Source organism: Rousettus aegyptiacus, unplaced genomic scaffold, assembly GCF_014176215.1.
Source record: "Rousettus aegyptiacus isolate mRouAeg1 unplaced genomic scaffold, mRouAeg1.p scaffold_m13_p_13, whole genome shotgun sequence".
NCBI classification, from domain to species: domain Eukaryota; kingdom Metazoa; phylum Chordata; class Mammalia; order Chiroptera; family Pteropodidae; genus Rousettus; species Rousettus aegyptiacus.
In genome coordinates, this window is record NW_023416288.1 from 13812549 (window position 1) to 13829033 (window position 16485).

The following is a 16485-nucleotide window of genomic DNA, read 5'->3' on the forward strand; positions in this document are numbered from 1 at the left end:
TATTCCTCATTCCTCTTAGAAAGAGCAAAGTTCAGCAACCCAACCAGGTCCTATCTAGAATGTGGGCATTTTCTCGCCTTGCTCTTGGAAAATGGGCCATTCATTTCCCCTAGTGTTCTCATAGAATGAAGAGGAAAGTATATAAATAATTATGTATATAAGACAATTTGTAGAAGAGAAAGCAAAGAAAATCTTCCCCTCTCTCTAGTGCAGATATGCCTGAGAGAAAACAATTAGCCTTGAATTAGCCATGAGTTCTTCTTATATCTTTTATTCTGAGAAATCCACAGAAATTAAGGAAAAATATTTTATGTAAAGATTCAACCTCAGTTACATATATTATTAGAAGTCTTACTGGTTTTTAAACTTGCTCAATTTTTCATATCTATACAAACTCAAAATGCAAAAAAAAAAATTCACATAAAAATGGAGATAATCAAAAACAACTAGAAAGACAAAACTATCGATTTCACAACACACAATTTTGAGTAATAGAAATAGTGTGCTCGGAGCCATAATAAAATCATAAGTAGACAGAGAAAGAACATCTACAGAGGTAGGTTTGGAGGGGAATGCAAAGAGCGAAGAAATGGTTGGTGGCACAGACAGAAGCCTTCCAGGCAGTCTTTCCAGCATTTTCACTCATTCCTCAAAGCAACTTTTTAGAATCTCTAAGGCTTATAAAATACAAATACCTCTGCACAGGATTACACTAGAAACCAGTGTTTCTCATCCTTGATTCATGGGAGAGCTTTTAGAAAACACTGATGAGCAGAGGGTTGGAGCGTCTGAATCAATTGGTCTAGGGTAGAGCCCAGGCAGTTTTTTCTTTAAATCACCTCAGATGATTGTACTGCAGAGCCAAGAATGTAAACCATTGCCTGTTAGCTTTCAGTTAATGGCCTGCTACAGCAGTTCTCCTCCCTGGTCACGCATTAAAATCAGCTGGGCAGCTATTAAATGCTAGGGTACAACCTGCTGAGATTCTGAATCAATAGCCTAAGGGAGAGCCCAGACATTAAAAAAAAATCAAACTAACTAACTAAATCAAATAATCAATTTTAAAGAGCACCCAGGGCTGAGAACCACTGGAAGTGGAAAAAGACAAAGATTTTTTTTTTTTTTTTTTTTTTTTTTTTTTTTTTGAGAGGAATTGTAGGGAGAGAAAGAGAGAGAACAAGTTGTGGAACAGTGTTGCAAGGGAATGCAGAAACATTTCACCTGCTCTACAGTTTTTCTCCTAAATAATTACTGGGTGGGTATGAGTGGCTAGAATTCCTATTTTTACAAAAACCAGAGGCAAGAATGTCATGCAGACCCCACAGGAAGAGTGTCAAGGAAGCCAGACTGAAGACTTGGTGTCAAACTGCAGGTAAGCTTTGCTCTGTAATTCTCTCAAGGACACCTTGAAAAGTCTTCCATGAACCACAAAATTATAGTTAGATCAAATCCACCCACAAATCTATGGTAGTGCTCCTTAACAGCCACTCTTACATAGTGCCATACAATATCCTGTTTATCATTTGAATGAAACCTTTATTAAAGACATTCTGCCCTACTAGTGACAGCCAGCCTTGGTTTGAAGCTTGACCTCTTGAGGTATCTCCAAGCCCAGCGGGAGTGGTGGCCATTTTGGGATTGCTTGGTAGCTCATACAAGGTGGCCTCAGGCACAGCAAAGGCTTCAGCTGAACTCCACCTTCAGTGGGGCCCCTCCCAGGAGGCCCCAGGACCTGTACACTTTGTGGCTGGCTTCAGACTGAGATGGAACACCAGCTGGGGCTGTGTCCAAGGACAACACACTCAAAAAACAGACTGGACAGGCACCAGAGTCCTACTGAAGCATATCCTTCACTGTAGTGACGGCCAGTCCTCATAACCAATCAGCCTGAGGGGTAGTTCCTTTAATGTGCAAACAGCAACCAAAGCATAACTACAATAGGAGGGTACACAAAACCCACACATGGGACATACATGGAGCACCCAGCTCAGGTAACAGGGGAGACTGCGCCACTGGGCCCCACAGGATACCTACTACATAAAGCCACTCTTCTAAGACCAGAAGAAATAGCAGCTCTAATACATAGAAGCAAACACAGGGAGGCAACCAAATGGGGACACAAAGAAACATGTCCCAAATGAAAGAATAGAACAAAGCACCAGAAAAAGAACAAAGTGAAGACAACAAATCTACCAGATATAGAGATCAAAACACTGGTTATAAGGATGTTCAATCAGCTTAGGAAAAGAAAAGATGAATTCAGTGAGAACTTTAACAAAGAGATAGAAAATATAAAAATGGAGTAAAAAACATAAAAAAGAACTATTCAGAAATGAAGAATGCAATAATAAATGAAGAATACATTAGAGGGACTCGATAGTAGATTAGATAAAGCGGAGGACCGAATCAGTGATTTAGAAGATAAGGAATAAGAATATACCCAATTAGAACAGCAACAAGAAAAAAGAATCCCTCCAAATAAGGATTTGAAGGGTCCTTTGAGACAACATCAAGCATACCAATATTCGCATCATAGAGGCACTAGAAGGAGAAGAGACAGAGCAAGGAATTGAAAACATATTTGAAGAAATAATAATGAAAAACTTCCCTAACCTATCAAAAGAAATAGACATACAAGCCCAGGAAATGCAGAGCGTCCCAAACAAGATGAACCTAAACACCAAGACACGCCATAATTAAAATGTCAAAAGTTAATGACAAAGATATAGACAGTTAACGACAAATCTTAAAAGAAGCAAGAAAAAAGCAATTAGCTACCTACAAGGAGCTCCCATAAGACTTCTAGCTGACTTCTCAACAGAAACTTTGCAGGCCAGAAAGGATTGGCACAGAATATTCAAAGTAGTGAAGAGCAAAGACCTGCAACCAAGATTACTCTACCCAGCATAATATCATTTAGAATTGAAGGACAGATGAAGAGCTTCCCAGACAAGAAAAAGCTAAAAGAAGTTCATCAACACCAAACTATTATTGGAAATGTTACAGGGACTACAAGAAGAAGAAGGCAGAGGAGGAAGAGGAAGAGGAGGAGGAGAAAAGATAAAAAACATGAATAATAAAATATAATAACTACATATATACCAACAATTACTTTCAATATAAAAGGATTAAATGGTCCAATCAAAAGGCATAGTATGCCTGAATGGATAATAGCTATGGAGGTGACATGGGTGCCCATCAATGAATGAATGGTTAAAAAAGAGGTGGTACATATATACAATAGAATATTACTCAGCCATAAAAAATGTAATCTTGCCATTTGCAACAACATGGAAGGACATAGAGGGTATTGTGCTGAGTGGAATAAATCATGCAGAGAAGGACAAATGCCATATGATTTCACTTACATGTGGAATCTAAAGAAAATAAACAAAAGAGAAACAAACTCATAGATGCAGAGAACATTTTGATGGTTGCCAACATTTGATGGAGGGGGATAAAAGGTTGGGTGTAAAAGATGAAGGGATTAAGTAGGACAAATTAGTAGTTATAAAATAGTCATGGGATGTAAAGAATAGCGTAAGGAATATAGTTAATAATGTAATAAAAATGTGTCAGGTGGGTACTAGATTAATCGTGCTGATCACTATGTTGTACATCTGAAACATATAAAATTGTATGCCAACTATAATTGAAAAAATTTTTTAAAAAACTTATTTACAAAAAGACATTCTTCCCCTTTCTCCGAGTATTCAGTTTTGAATTCTGAAATGTTTCATTCAAGATTTTGAATTCCTCTGACAAGATCTCCTCTGAACAACCCCTCCCCACCTTGGTGTTGCAGCACAGGAATCCAGTGATCTGGCTTGGCAGCTTCCAGGGAGTTAGAATAAAAGTAACACTTCTAAACTCTATAAGATGTGACAGGATTTTCCATTTTAATTTGATGTCTATAAACAGGGTTTTTTGTGTGTTTATTTTGTGTGTGTGTGTGTGTGTGTGTGTGTGTGTGTGTTTGTGTTTGTTTCGGTCCTTCTATTATTCCTTCTGAATTTCAACCTAAAAGCCCCAGATGACTTGACAACATATTTGTAATAAACTGAAGCCCATCAGTCAATTTTTTTTTTCATCACAAGGCACAGGGGCAGGAGGAAGTTCTGCAACTATGCCAGCCTTCTTGTGATTCAGGGCATTTGTTTTAATATATCCCAGGGACAATTGGAAAGCAAAAATATTTAAAAGTATTTTTGAAAAACCTTACACTAACACATAAACCCATCCAGTTTATTCACTGAGCTACTTCTATATTTAGTAAGATCAAGTCTCTTTAGGGAAAGCAAACATTCACATTTAAGCATATATTCTTTTACTGACAGATATATATCACTGTAGCAAAATTAAAAGACTAGTTTAAAAAGACCACTGATTATAGTTTATAAAAAGTTATTGTGCCCCCACATAAGCGATGAGCTTTTCTACTAATTTTCTTTTTTTTAGATGGTTCAATCTTCAGTCTGTGTATGTTATTTGAAAACATAACAGTATATTTCTCATTTTAGCCTTGTAGTTAGAAGTAGCTCTGTTAGTAATAGCCATAGACTAACAGAAATATATTATTTAAAGCTCTTAATCTAAATTAAGAAAACCACGACAGGTTGTTTGCTGAAAAAATGATCATTTCAATTGTTTTGTGAGAAAATGTTATGTATCTCACAGCAATTTAATTAACTGATGATTATTTTTTATGCTACTCATTAGAAGGACAAAAAAGGAAAAACAATCTTGTATAATTTGATCAAGTTACCAGAGCATAACTAAATATAACCTTTATACAATATTCTGTGGGGATATATATTACACGTGAATTGCTATATAAATTCAGAACTAGCTGTGTTGTATGCTACAACAAAAATTATTGTTAGTAACATTTCACTACTACACAATGAATTACCAGGAAAGCAACTTAATGTACTTTTTAATTGTACTGTAGGAATTTTAATTGTACTGTAGGAAAAATAATATGCATTTTTAAGTTTTTTTGCTGAAATTCTACTCCAATTAAAAATCTTAATATATGTTTTTATATTTAGATCTCAGCTGCATCTGTCAAGATAAATGGAGATTGTTTTCTGCTTCCCTGGCCAAGAATTTTTCAGGTAGGTTTATTATCTACTGTCTAGGCTGGTTAGTTCATTTAATTAAAGCCTGGAGCTCATGACAACAAGGTTAGGGATTCAGTTATCTTTAAGTTAATTTACCTTGACCCCTGCTGACATTCTAAATCCTGAACAACTTCTTACAAATCTGTGGTTCACTAAAGATTCAGCCTCAGTACCAGGACCTGGATTGTCACAATGAGAAAAACAATTCTGTCTCACTAATTGAGTGGCATTTGGCTTGTACATACAACATGAGCATCACTTTTTGGATAATTTGGTGATTACAACAACCCACTTAAATATTCAGTGTAAATTTGTAGGTTTTGCTTTTCTAGGACTACTGTAGTCAGAGATACTTACTAAATGATTTAATCATCTCGGTTTTGAATTAACTTTGTTTAAATAAATTTTTTACAAATAGTCATTTATGTTCACATTGAGGCCACTATGAATTATCTAAATATTTGATAATTGCCAAATCATTTCGGGGGTATTGGATCTGATCCTACCCCTCAAACCCTGCTGATGAGGACTCCATTCTGCTCCCTAGTAGCTCCTTACCATTTTTAGAAATCTCCTTGGGGTGGTTCACACTATAAATATAGTCTCCTTTATCTTCTTTTAAGCACCATTTTCTTCCATTTTTAATCTGGCTTGCAAAGGCAAGGACCCCCAATGGACACAGTGCCTCTAGCGTTTGCCAAGATCACCTCTGCGGGGCATGACCTGGCCTTGCAGCTGCTCCATTTTTTACCTCAGGAGAGAAAGTGCTCTTGAAACTCCTTCTCCTTTCCTGTGTTACACTCACACACAAGCCTGATAGATATCTTTTAATTCCGAGCTTTTAAATATCAGCTCTTTTCTGTGGTGCGGTGGGAACCAAATTGCCAGCTGAAAGCTTGACATCAACCACGAGAGGAGTTTTCACGCCATGGAAATCAGCAAATGCTACAAATCAGGTTTTTTTTTTTTTTTCTTTCCTTAGAGCTGTTTACCAGCACACCACTGGCTCTTTCTCTTTCATCCCCTTTCCCCTGAGACTTTGGCATGTGTTGAGGAAATGGGAAAATAATTGGGCTGGCAGGATGATACATTTTTCCAATTCTGACTCTGAACTTCATGACTGAATCTCTTTCTCTAGGGGCCTCCTTTCTCAGAAGACTCCTAGATGCTTGATGAAAACAGAATCCTTGTGGTTCTCCCTACCCCAGCCAAGGTCCCAGACCTTCTCCACCCCACACATAGAGTTCACACGATTTGGACTATAAATCTGATGCCACTGCTAGAATCTTGGTTCCCTCAGAGAGACAGATTAGAGGACCTCTTTTTGTAACCCCATCCAAACACGTATCTTCCCATTTTACAGACATGCCTCAAGAAAAAAACAACAAATGATAAAAAAGTCACAATTTGGGATCTCAGTTTAGGATAACCAACCAGTGGCACATTTGCATTAATAATTGCAATGACCATTTACCAACCTGCTAATTGCTTTCTTTTTCACCTCCTCCCATTTCCCATACCACCTATGTTAGGGCAATGAAATAGAATGAAGAAATTATTTTAGTACTTGGGTTCTAAAAGTACTTTACTGGAAAAGAAATAACTAGATGCATAATAATTTTTTTATAAGAATGATTTGATATAACTTAGTTCGTTTGAACAGTTCAATAGGTTTTCTATCTTATGACATGTCTTCAGGTATTAAAGAAGGGCTAAAATGTTTCACGAAAGGTAAACTAATTAAAATCTTTAGAAAGTCAATATTTAATTTTCATGACCTCAGTTTGCCTTAATTGCATTATGTCATTCTTTTTTTAAAAAAGTTTTAATTATGTTTATTGGGGTAACATTGGTTAATACAATTATATAATTTTCAGGTGTACAGTATCATTTGACATCTATATATTCTATTGTGTGTTTACCACCCAAAGTCCAATTTCCTTCAGCCACCATATATTTGATCCCCTTTCCCCCTTCATCCTCCCCCTAAATCTTATATTTGACCCCCTTTACCTTGTCTACCTCCTGCTTCCTCCTCAACCCCACTAGTAACCACTAGTCTATAGTCCTCTGGTAACCACTAGCCTATAGTCCATGTCCATGAGTCTCTGTTTGTTTGTCCTGTTCATTTGTTGCTTTTAGGTTTATACACACATATAAGTGATATCATGTGATTTTCAACTTTTTCTGTCTGACTTATTTCATTTAGCATGATTATCTTGAGGTCTATCCATGTTGTCACAAATGGCAGCATTTCATCTCTTCTTTTGGCTGAGTAATATTCCATTGTACATATGTACAACAGCTTTTTTAGCCAATCATCTATCGTAGGACACTTCGGTTGCTTCCATGTCCTGGCCACTGTGAATAATGCTGCTATGAACATCGGTGTACAAATATCTTTTTGGATATGACTATTCAAGTCTTTGGGGTAAATACCCAGTAGAGGGATTGCTGGATCATATGGTAGATCAATTCTTAGTTTTTTGAGGAACCTCCATACTGTTTTCCATAGTGGCTGTACTAATTTGCAGTTCCACCAGCAGTGTATAAGCGTTTCTTTTTCTCCGCATCCTCTACAACATTTGTTATTACTCGTTCTGTTGATTATAGCTATCTGACAGGTGTGAGATGGTATCTCATTGTGGTTTTCATTTGCATTTCCCTAACAGCTAGTGATGTTGAGCATCTTTTCATATATTTGTTGGCCATTTGTATGTCCTCTAGGGAGAAGTGTCTGTTCAGATCCTCTGCCCATTTTTTGATTGATCATTTGTTTTCTGGTTGTTATTGAGTTGTTTGAGTTCTTTGTATATTTTGGATATCAGGCCATTATCGGAGGCATTGCTTGCAAATATATTTTACCATTCGGATGGTTCTCTCTTTACCTTGTTGATGATTTCTTTCGCTGAGCAGAGGCTTTTGAGTTTGATGTAGTCTCATTCATTTATTTTTGCTTTTACTTTTCTTGCTTTCGAGATCAAATTCATAAAATCCTCTTTAAGTCCAAGGTCTTTGAGTTTCATTCCTATGTTTTATTCTATGCATTTTATTGATTCTGGTCTTATATTCAGGTCCTTAATCCATTTTGAGTTAATTTTGGTGTGTGGTAATAGACAACAGTCTAGTTTCATTCTTTTGCCGGTGGCTTCCAATTTTCCCAGCACCATTTATTAATTTGTTTATGTGATGTATCACATTAATCGATTTGTGTATGTTGAACCATCCCTGTGCCTCTGGGATGAAGCCCACATGGCTGTGGCATATAATCTTTTTAATATGTTGCTGTATTCGGTCCACTAGTATCTTATTTAGGAGTTTTGCATTCATGAGAGATAATTAGCCTGTAGTTTTCTTTTTTTGTGTTATCCTTATCAGGTTTTGGTATCAGAGTAATATTAGCCTCATAAAAGGAGTTGGGAAATATTGCCTCCTCTTCAATTTTCTGGAAGAGTTTGAGGAGAATAGGTATTAAATCTTCTTTGAATGTATGGTAGAATTCATAGGTGAAGACATCTGGTCCTGGACTTTTACTTTTTGGTAGGTTTTTGATGATTGTTTCAATTTCCATACTGCTGATCGGTCTATTTAGATTTTCAAGTTCTTCTTGATTCATTCTAGGAAGGTCGTATTTTTCTAAGTACTGGTCCATTTCTTCTAGGTTATTAAATTTGGCATTATATACTTTTTCATAGTGTTCCTTATAATTCTTTGTATTTCTGTGATGTCATTTGTAATTTCCCCTCTTTCATCCTTGATTTTGTTTATTTGTATCTTTTCGCTTTTTTCTTTCATGAGTCTAGCCAGGGGTTTGTCAATTTTATTAACTTTCTCAAAGAACCAGCTCTTTGTTACATTTATTTTTTGTATCTTTTTTTTTGTTTTCAATTTCATTTATTTCTGCTCTGATTTTGATGATGTCTTTCTTTTTGCTGACTTTAGGCCTCATTGTTCTTTCTTTTCTAGTTTTTTAAGATGAAGCATTAGGTTGTTTATTTGGGTGCATTCTTATTTCTGGAAATAGGCCTGTAATGATATGAACTTTCCACTTATGACCGCTTTTGCTATGTCTCAAAAGTTTTGATATGTTTTACTATCATTATCATTTGTTTCTATGTATCTCTTGATCTCTCTTTTTATTTCTTCTGTGACCCAGTTATTCTTCAGTAGCATGTTGTTTAATTTCCATGTATTTGTGATTCTTCCTGATTTCTTTCTGCAGTTGTTCTCTAGTTTCAAAGTATTATGATCAGAGAATATGGTTGGTATGATTCCAATCCTCTTATATTTGTTGAGGCTATCTCTGTGTCCCAGTTTGTGGTCAATTCTTGAGAATATTCCATGTGCACTAGAGAAGAATGTATAAGTAGCCGTTTGGAGATGGAAGGCTTCGTAAATATCAATTATATCCAGCTGGTCTAATGTGTCTTTTAAGGATGTTATTTCCTTATTGATTTTCTGTTTGGACGATCTGTCCATATCCGACAATTGGGTATTTAGGTCCCCTACTATGATAGTGTTTTGGTCTGTTTCTCCCTTTAGTTCAGTTAGTAATTGATTTACATATTTCGAGGCTCCCTGATTGAGAGCATAGATATTAATAAATGTTGTGTCTTCTTGGTGCATGATTCCCTTTATCTTTATGAAATGTTCTTCAGTATGTTTCATTACATTTTTTATTTTTAAGTCTATTTCGTCTGATATTAGTACTACTACTCCCGCTTTTCTCTGAATGCCATTTGCTTGAAATATCATTTTCAACCCTTTCACTTTGAGTCTATATTTGTCTTTGAAGCTGAGATGTGTCTCCTGAAGGCAGCACATAGTTGGGTTTTGTTTTTTGTTCCATTCTGCAACTCTGTACCTTTTTATTGGTGAGTTCAGTCCATTTACTTTTAAGGTGATTATTGAAAATGAGGTCTTCTTATAGCCATTTTATCTTTTGCTTTCTTGTAGCTCGGTGTTTTCATTGCTTCCTGGTCCTCGTGTTTCTGTTTTCTTTATTTTGGTTGGCTTTTGTGGGTTTTCCCTCTGGTCCTTCTTGTTTTATGAATCTTTGGCTTGTGGTTAACATTATGAATATATAAAGGAAAGTTATATATATACAGTCATTCATTTTCTTCTGCATGTGCTTTATCTCCATTTCCTTTGTGATTTTGGATCTTTGAATTTCTCCCTTTTCAGTCATTGTTATCTTAATTTGTTTCTATGTATGCTGAATGTTCATTACTATTTATTATAACAATTCTCTTCTTATTATTTCAGCTTATATTGCCCTGTTCTTAGTAAGGGCTACGCTCCTCTGCTTCTATTTGTCTGAGAGTCACTTTACTCCTAATTATGTATATATTTTTTTTATTTTGGTCATTTTGTTTTAGGTGAACTGATGCCTTTCAGTATTTGCTGTAGTGCAGGCCTCGTAGTAGAGAATTCCCTCAATTTTTGTAAGTCTGGAAAGGTCTTAATTTCTCCTTCAAAACTAAAGGAGAGCTTAGCTGGATACATTATTCTAGGTATTTCCTTTCACTTAATAGTTTAAATATTTGATTCCATGCTTTTATGCTTATAAGGTTTGCACTGAGAAGTCCAAGGATAATCTAATGGGCTTACCTTTATAAGTCACTGTTATTTTTTCCCTGGCTGCCTTGAGAATTCTGTCTTTATTGTTGATTTTTGATAATTTTAATACAATGTGTCTTGGTGAAAGCCTTTTTGGGTTGAGATAATTGGGCTTCTGTTGACTTCTTGAATTCCAAGCTCCAGCTCATTCCTCAGATTTGGGAAATTCTCGTCAGCTACTTGAAAATGCTTTCTAATCCCTTTTCCTTTTCCTCGCCTTTGATAATGCCCATTATTCTTATGTTTCCTTTCCTGATGGTATCAGCTAGTTCTTGAATTTTCTTTCATTATTTCTCATTCTTCGGTTTCTATCTTCTTCCTTCTGATTTATTTCTAGATTTCTGTCTTCGATATCACTGATCCTTTCCTCTATTTGGTCAACTCTATTTCCCAAGCCTATTTCATTTTTTCAACTCTTGCAGTGTGTTCATCTCCAGAAATTCTATTTGGTTCTTTTTGAGGGTTTCAATCACCTTGCTCTGATCATCTGGTTGTTTTTCAATTCCAGAAATTGTTGATATGACTTGTTTTGGAATTCACTGAGTGTTTTTCAGAAGTACCATCCTGAATTCTCTGTCATTTTACACATATTTCTATGTCTATAAGCTTATTTTCTGGAGACTTTTTCTTTCTTTATTTTTCTTAGATACCTTACCACCTTGGTTGTTCATGGTGTTTAATGGACTGTTTCTCCACCTAGGCATTAATGGAAGTGTATTCTGCTGTTTTTCCAGAAAGATTTGTTATATAAAGGTCTCTCTTTAGCCTGTTGCAAAGAAGTTGCTTTCTTTTGGTTTCCAGTAGGTGGTATCTAAGCCTCTTGGATCCCTGCTTTACATAAAGTCTTAATAACTCTTTTTAAATTTTCTTGTAGACATTTAATCATTCTCACTACCCTCAGTTTCTGTCCCTGTCAGTGTCAGCAACAGTCTCTTTGGCGTTTGCTCAGAGTCTCCTGGCACTCCATGGTGATCTGTCTTGGAGTGTATGGAGGGATCCGCCCTATTGGTTGGCGGTTGGGGGGTCACCGCTCAGCCTCAGTTTTGCAACTGTGGCTGGCAAAAAATTAGCTGTCGTTCCTCTGCAGTCCCATCCCGCTTCTGTGCTTTCTTCCCTGATGACTGGACCCTGTAGTCAGCCAGCCACAGGGAGCTCACAGCTACCCCTGGCAGGAATGTTCAGGGAACTCACCGCAGGAACTTGCCGCTCCTTCTCTCCTTCCCCTCTCCTGCAGGGAGCTTCGGGCAGCTGCAATAAGCAGCTTCTTTATTTGTCCCAGTCCACGGCCTACACCCAGGGTTCTGACCTGTGGTAGGTTTTATGCGGCGATCCCATGCTCAGACATGCTGGTGTGCATTTTGGGTATTTTTTGTTGAGTTTTAGATGTTCAGCTTATTGCTGTTTCAAGGGGAGAGATCTGGGGATGTCTCTCGCTCTGCCATGTTTCCAAAGATCTCTCTTGGTCTTGACTTTTTTCTCATTATGTTATTCTTTAAAATGAATTACCCTTTAAAATGAATTAGACTCCAAGGTATTTTAGTTACAAATTTATTATGAAACTTACCCAGTATAGCAACTTAAAAGGGTTACTAAAATTAAGGTTAATGAGAGGCAACACCAAAGTTCTTGCAATTTCCTTCTCCTTTTTAAAAATAGTTATAACGATTCCACTATTTACTCTATGTATTCTATTAGTACAAAGCAATCTCATGTTTCTCCCTACATGTCTCGTAGTTGAAATCTGGACACGTGACCCTATTAACTAGTACAGTACAGGGGACATCCATACTTATGACCTACTCTGCCAATGATAGTCAGCATCTTCCAAAAACAAAAATCAGCGTTAACAATATCTTGGTAGGATTTCATGTTTTAACAGAGTTATTCAACAGCTTCTCTGTGCCAGGCACTGTGCTATGTAAGAAGGATGACGTGATAAATGAGACTATCCTCAAGGGGCTCCAGTCTTGGGGAGGATTTAGACACATGATCAAACTGCTACAACATAACATGTGAGGACCTGAATGGAGGAATGTGCAACTGTTGATTGCCCCCTCCACTTCCTGGGCTCTTCAGTGTTGGTGCCATCACCACTGAAGACCTGATTGGAGCCCCTATCTCTTAATGCCATTTTTCCCTTTAATATTTGGAGCTCAGGCAAATATTAATGTACTAGTTTTTATGTAATAGTTTATGTACTAAAAACCCTTTAAGAGGTGTGCTATACAATTATATTAAATTATCTCTTAGCTTTCTTTTTATTCAGAATGATAGTTCCTAACTTTTCAAAATTATCCTTTGCACACATATCCTTCCTTATAAGATGAAACTGGAAATTTATTTCATCCTGACAGTAGGATCGATCATGTAATCTACATTTTAAATAAACATATTTCTCTCAAAAGTTTTCAAAAATATGTGACTTGAAGTACAATATGGTAAGACCCCTCCATGCATGGTTGAATACTCTTCTAGAATATTGTGGAGAAGCATCTAGATTAGTATGCCACTATCCTCCCTAATAGAAAATTGCATTCTTTCTGCAGTGATGTATTTCTGAAAGAATAGATTTTGGAAGAATAGGCCAAGTTTTCTTATCATGCATTGTTTTAAGAATTAATTATGCTTTAGTTATTTACCTAGCTTTACTTATTCCAAGACTGATTTCTTTTCAACAACAACAACAACAACAAGAAGTGATCATTTCAGTCATTTTGGAAGTGCCATAAAAGTCATTCAAAATATCTTGATGGGTTTAAGATATCATATAGAACTACTCAGGAAGTCTTCATAATTAATGACCCATTGTCTTTGGATGTACAAAATAGTAGTCAAACAGATGACTTCAGAGGTCTCGTTTTTGTAAATTTTATTTCTATTATCTCTGGCCGAACTACTGCTTCAAAAAAAATAAATAAATAAATCCCACCCACAAACCTTAATATCTTAGATTTTTACAATAAGAATTTTAAGGTAGTGTGGATGCAGACACTTAATAAATTAACTCCTCCTCAGAGGACAACACAGAGGGAGCTAGATATGTGGTGCCCTAGCAAATCTTCAAGTTTAAAGGGTGATTTTATTTTATTTTATTTTATTTTATTTTATTTTTTGTCAGTAGCTTATTAGTCTTCTTAAGATTTTAAAAAGAAATGATTTTTAAATAGCAGTTGACAAAAGAGTCAAATGACTTATAAAGAGAACTAGACGGTGAGAATCATGAAATGCTGAACAGTGTTTCCGAGCAAGACTACAGAATCAGTTACTCAGGAGACTTTAAAAGGAGATCTATATCCTTTTAATAATGGCATAAATAATTATAGAGTGATGTAGGGGTGGTGCTTCGGGAGACAGGGAAATCAGAGTGCTCAGGGTTTTTTCAATTTTGAAATTCTTTGACGAATGAATCTATTTTTCATAAAACTGTTCAGAACAAGGCTCCAGGCCCAAGGTTTTCCATTTATTAAAAGGCTTATAAATTTATTTAGTTACTTCTAATAACGGCAAGATTAAGCAAGGCGGAAGTCTGTAAATTGTTTTCAAATTATGAGTCAGGCCTTGTTTACGCTAGTTTCCCAACCTCAAGGTGCTATGTGAACTTCAGCATAACCGTAAACATTGCCAATTGGAGAAAATGCTATGACCCAATTTCAGTATACACATGTATTTACTTTAATACCTCAAAGCCTGGTAAATAGGGAGTGCTTCGTTCTGTTTTATTGGTCGGCAGTGTTTGCCATGCAGGTAGAATACATGCAGGTAGAATTTCATACTGTGCTAAATCAGAGCATTCTGAAAAACATGGGGCCTTGTAACAGACCATATCTCAAAAAAGTTACTGCTGCAAATAAATGTGCCATTTTATAAAATTATACCTACTGCATCAGAAAAAAGTGTTCTTTCATGTGAGCGGCATTTATGAGACTGCCATTTATAGGGAACAGGACATTCTCACACACCAAGGCTGAAGGATGGTTTTGAAAACTGAGATATTCTCTGAATGATAAATGTGGTAGAAGTCTAAGATATTCATATGTGGAGAGATTCTCTCCATAGCTAGGTAGTTTCTTTTTAAAAATGAAACCTGAATGATTACAAAGAGAATAATTACTTGGTTATACTTATAGCATTAAGTCATAACTCTTAACCATAAGATTATCAATATATTTCAATCTCTAGTCATGGATTTTCACCTTGTTAGAGTTGGAGTATATGGATTCACTGGTCCAATAGCCTTTATTTTACATATGTGGAAACTGAGGCTGAGGTATTGAGCTTCTAGTTAGAACTAGGAATGAAATTCTTCAGCCCTCCTCCCCATTCTCCATTCAGTTCACTTTCCATCACACCAGTCATCCTTTAAAGAAAGCTCCCGAATTACCATCCAGGGAAAAAATCACCTTCTTGCTGCCTCTGGACAAACAGGGAACCAAGGTTTTATTTACTCTTTACAAAAAATTACATTTCAAATAATATTTGTCTGGAAAAACAGTAGCCAAACTATAGAAGGAAATTTAAACCAAACTCAAGAATGGAAGTGGTCGCAGATCTCAGGACAAATTTCAACTCTAGGTCAAGTAGTGACCTCAGCCCTGAGACTGCGGGGGCTGCCGCACCTGCACTCTTCCAGGCTCCCTCTGATAAGTACTACGAGATTGCTCTTATCTAGAAGTAAGACAGTGAGAAGAACCAAAATCCTGTCTTCTGTCGGACTTCTCTCCTCCTTGCAGGTGGAGATGAGAGTTTAAATACCAGGAAGCTAGATGCTTGATGAATGGCTTGACTATTCCAGGGATACCCTTGGCTGGCCTTTCCCGGAGGAGTGCGGCGGAGCGGGGAGGCTGGCGCGCTGGGGAGTTTGTGAACACCTTTTCTTTTTCTTTTCTTTCTTTTTTCTTTTTTTTTAAGGCGAGGCAACCCTTGATTGACCTCACAGATTGCAAGGACCTTGTCAGTGTATAATCTCGTTTTTTTTTTTTTTTTTAACGCCTACAGCACCTAGTCTTCCTAGGTGGGCTCCCATCCTGTGAGCACCTTCTTGCCAGCGTCAGCGGGCTTGGGGAGTGGGGTCCTGAAAGCAGGGTTTGAGGTTGATAGAAGCATATAAGGGATAGGGGAGTGGGCGTATGGCGAAAGGTAGGAGGCAAATAGCCAGCAATGTGACCCACCTGCGGGAGGAGCGCTTCCAAGCGCCTTTGGTCTAGGGCAGCTGTAGCTTGGAGCACTGCGGGCCGGGCTGCGACAGGGCAATGCTTCGCGGCGCTCCAGTTTAGCGCTGCGGCTTGCGGCTTGCAGCTCTCCTCGGTTTAAGAAGACCGAGAAAGGAGGGAGGGCCCGCTAGATTTCGCAAGATAGAGGGTGACTACAGCGTTTCCAGGAAAGAGTTCAAGTGGGAATCCCGGGCACCCGAAGGACCAGAACTTCCTGTTCTGTCTCTGCAGCTTCGTTACAGATGTTGCTGCAAAGTTTTTTAAGGGTATTCCCCAGAGCCCTTAGGTTCTGTGCATACCAGGCAGATTGAGGCTTTTAGAGGCTGAGGAGGACCACTTTACTGAATGAGCAGGAGGAGCCTCTTTGAGTAGCTGAGAAAGCACCACCTGGACAAAACTTCTAGGTATTTCTAGTATTTTGCCATCTTGCTTCTATTCGTCTTAAAGGGTGACATCCTTCCCCTCTGTCTGGAAACCCTGAGGCTCATAGCTTGGATGTTTTGAATTTGGAGGTTTTAATTTAGGTAGATTAA

The 16485-nt window shown here is 37.3% G+C and overlaps 1 protein-coding gene across 2 annotated transcripts in view; it reads right to left on the reverse strand.

Annotated features, from left to right (window-relative positions):
- STEAP4 (STEAP4 metalloreductase) overlaps positions 1-16042 on the reverse strand; it is a 28343-nt gene extending 12301 nt beyond the window's left edge. For both annotated transcript variants that reach the window (XM_016147976.2, XM_016147977.2), the window contains exon 1: positions 15911-16042. The gene's annotated coding sequence lies outside the window, so the exon portion shown is untranslated. The remainder of the gene's footprint in view (positions 1-15910) is intronic.
- Between the last annotated feature and the right edge of the window lie 443 nt (positions 16043-16485).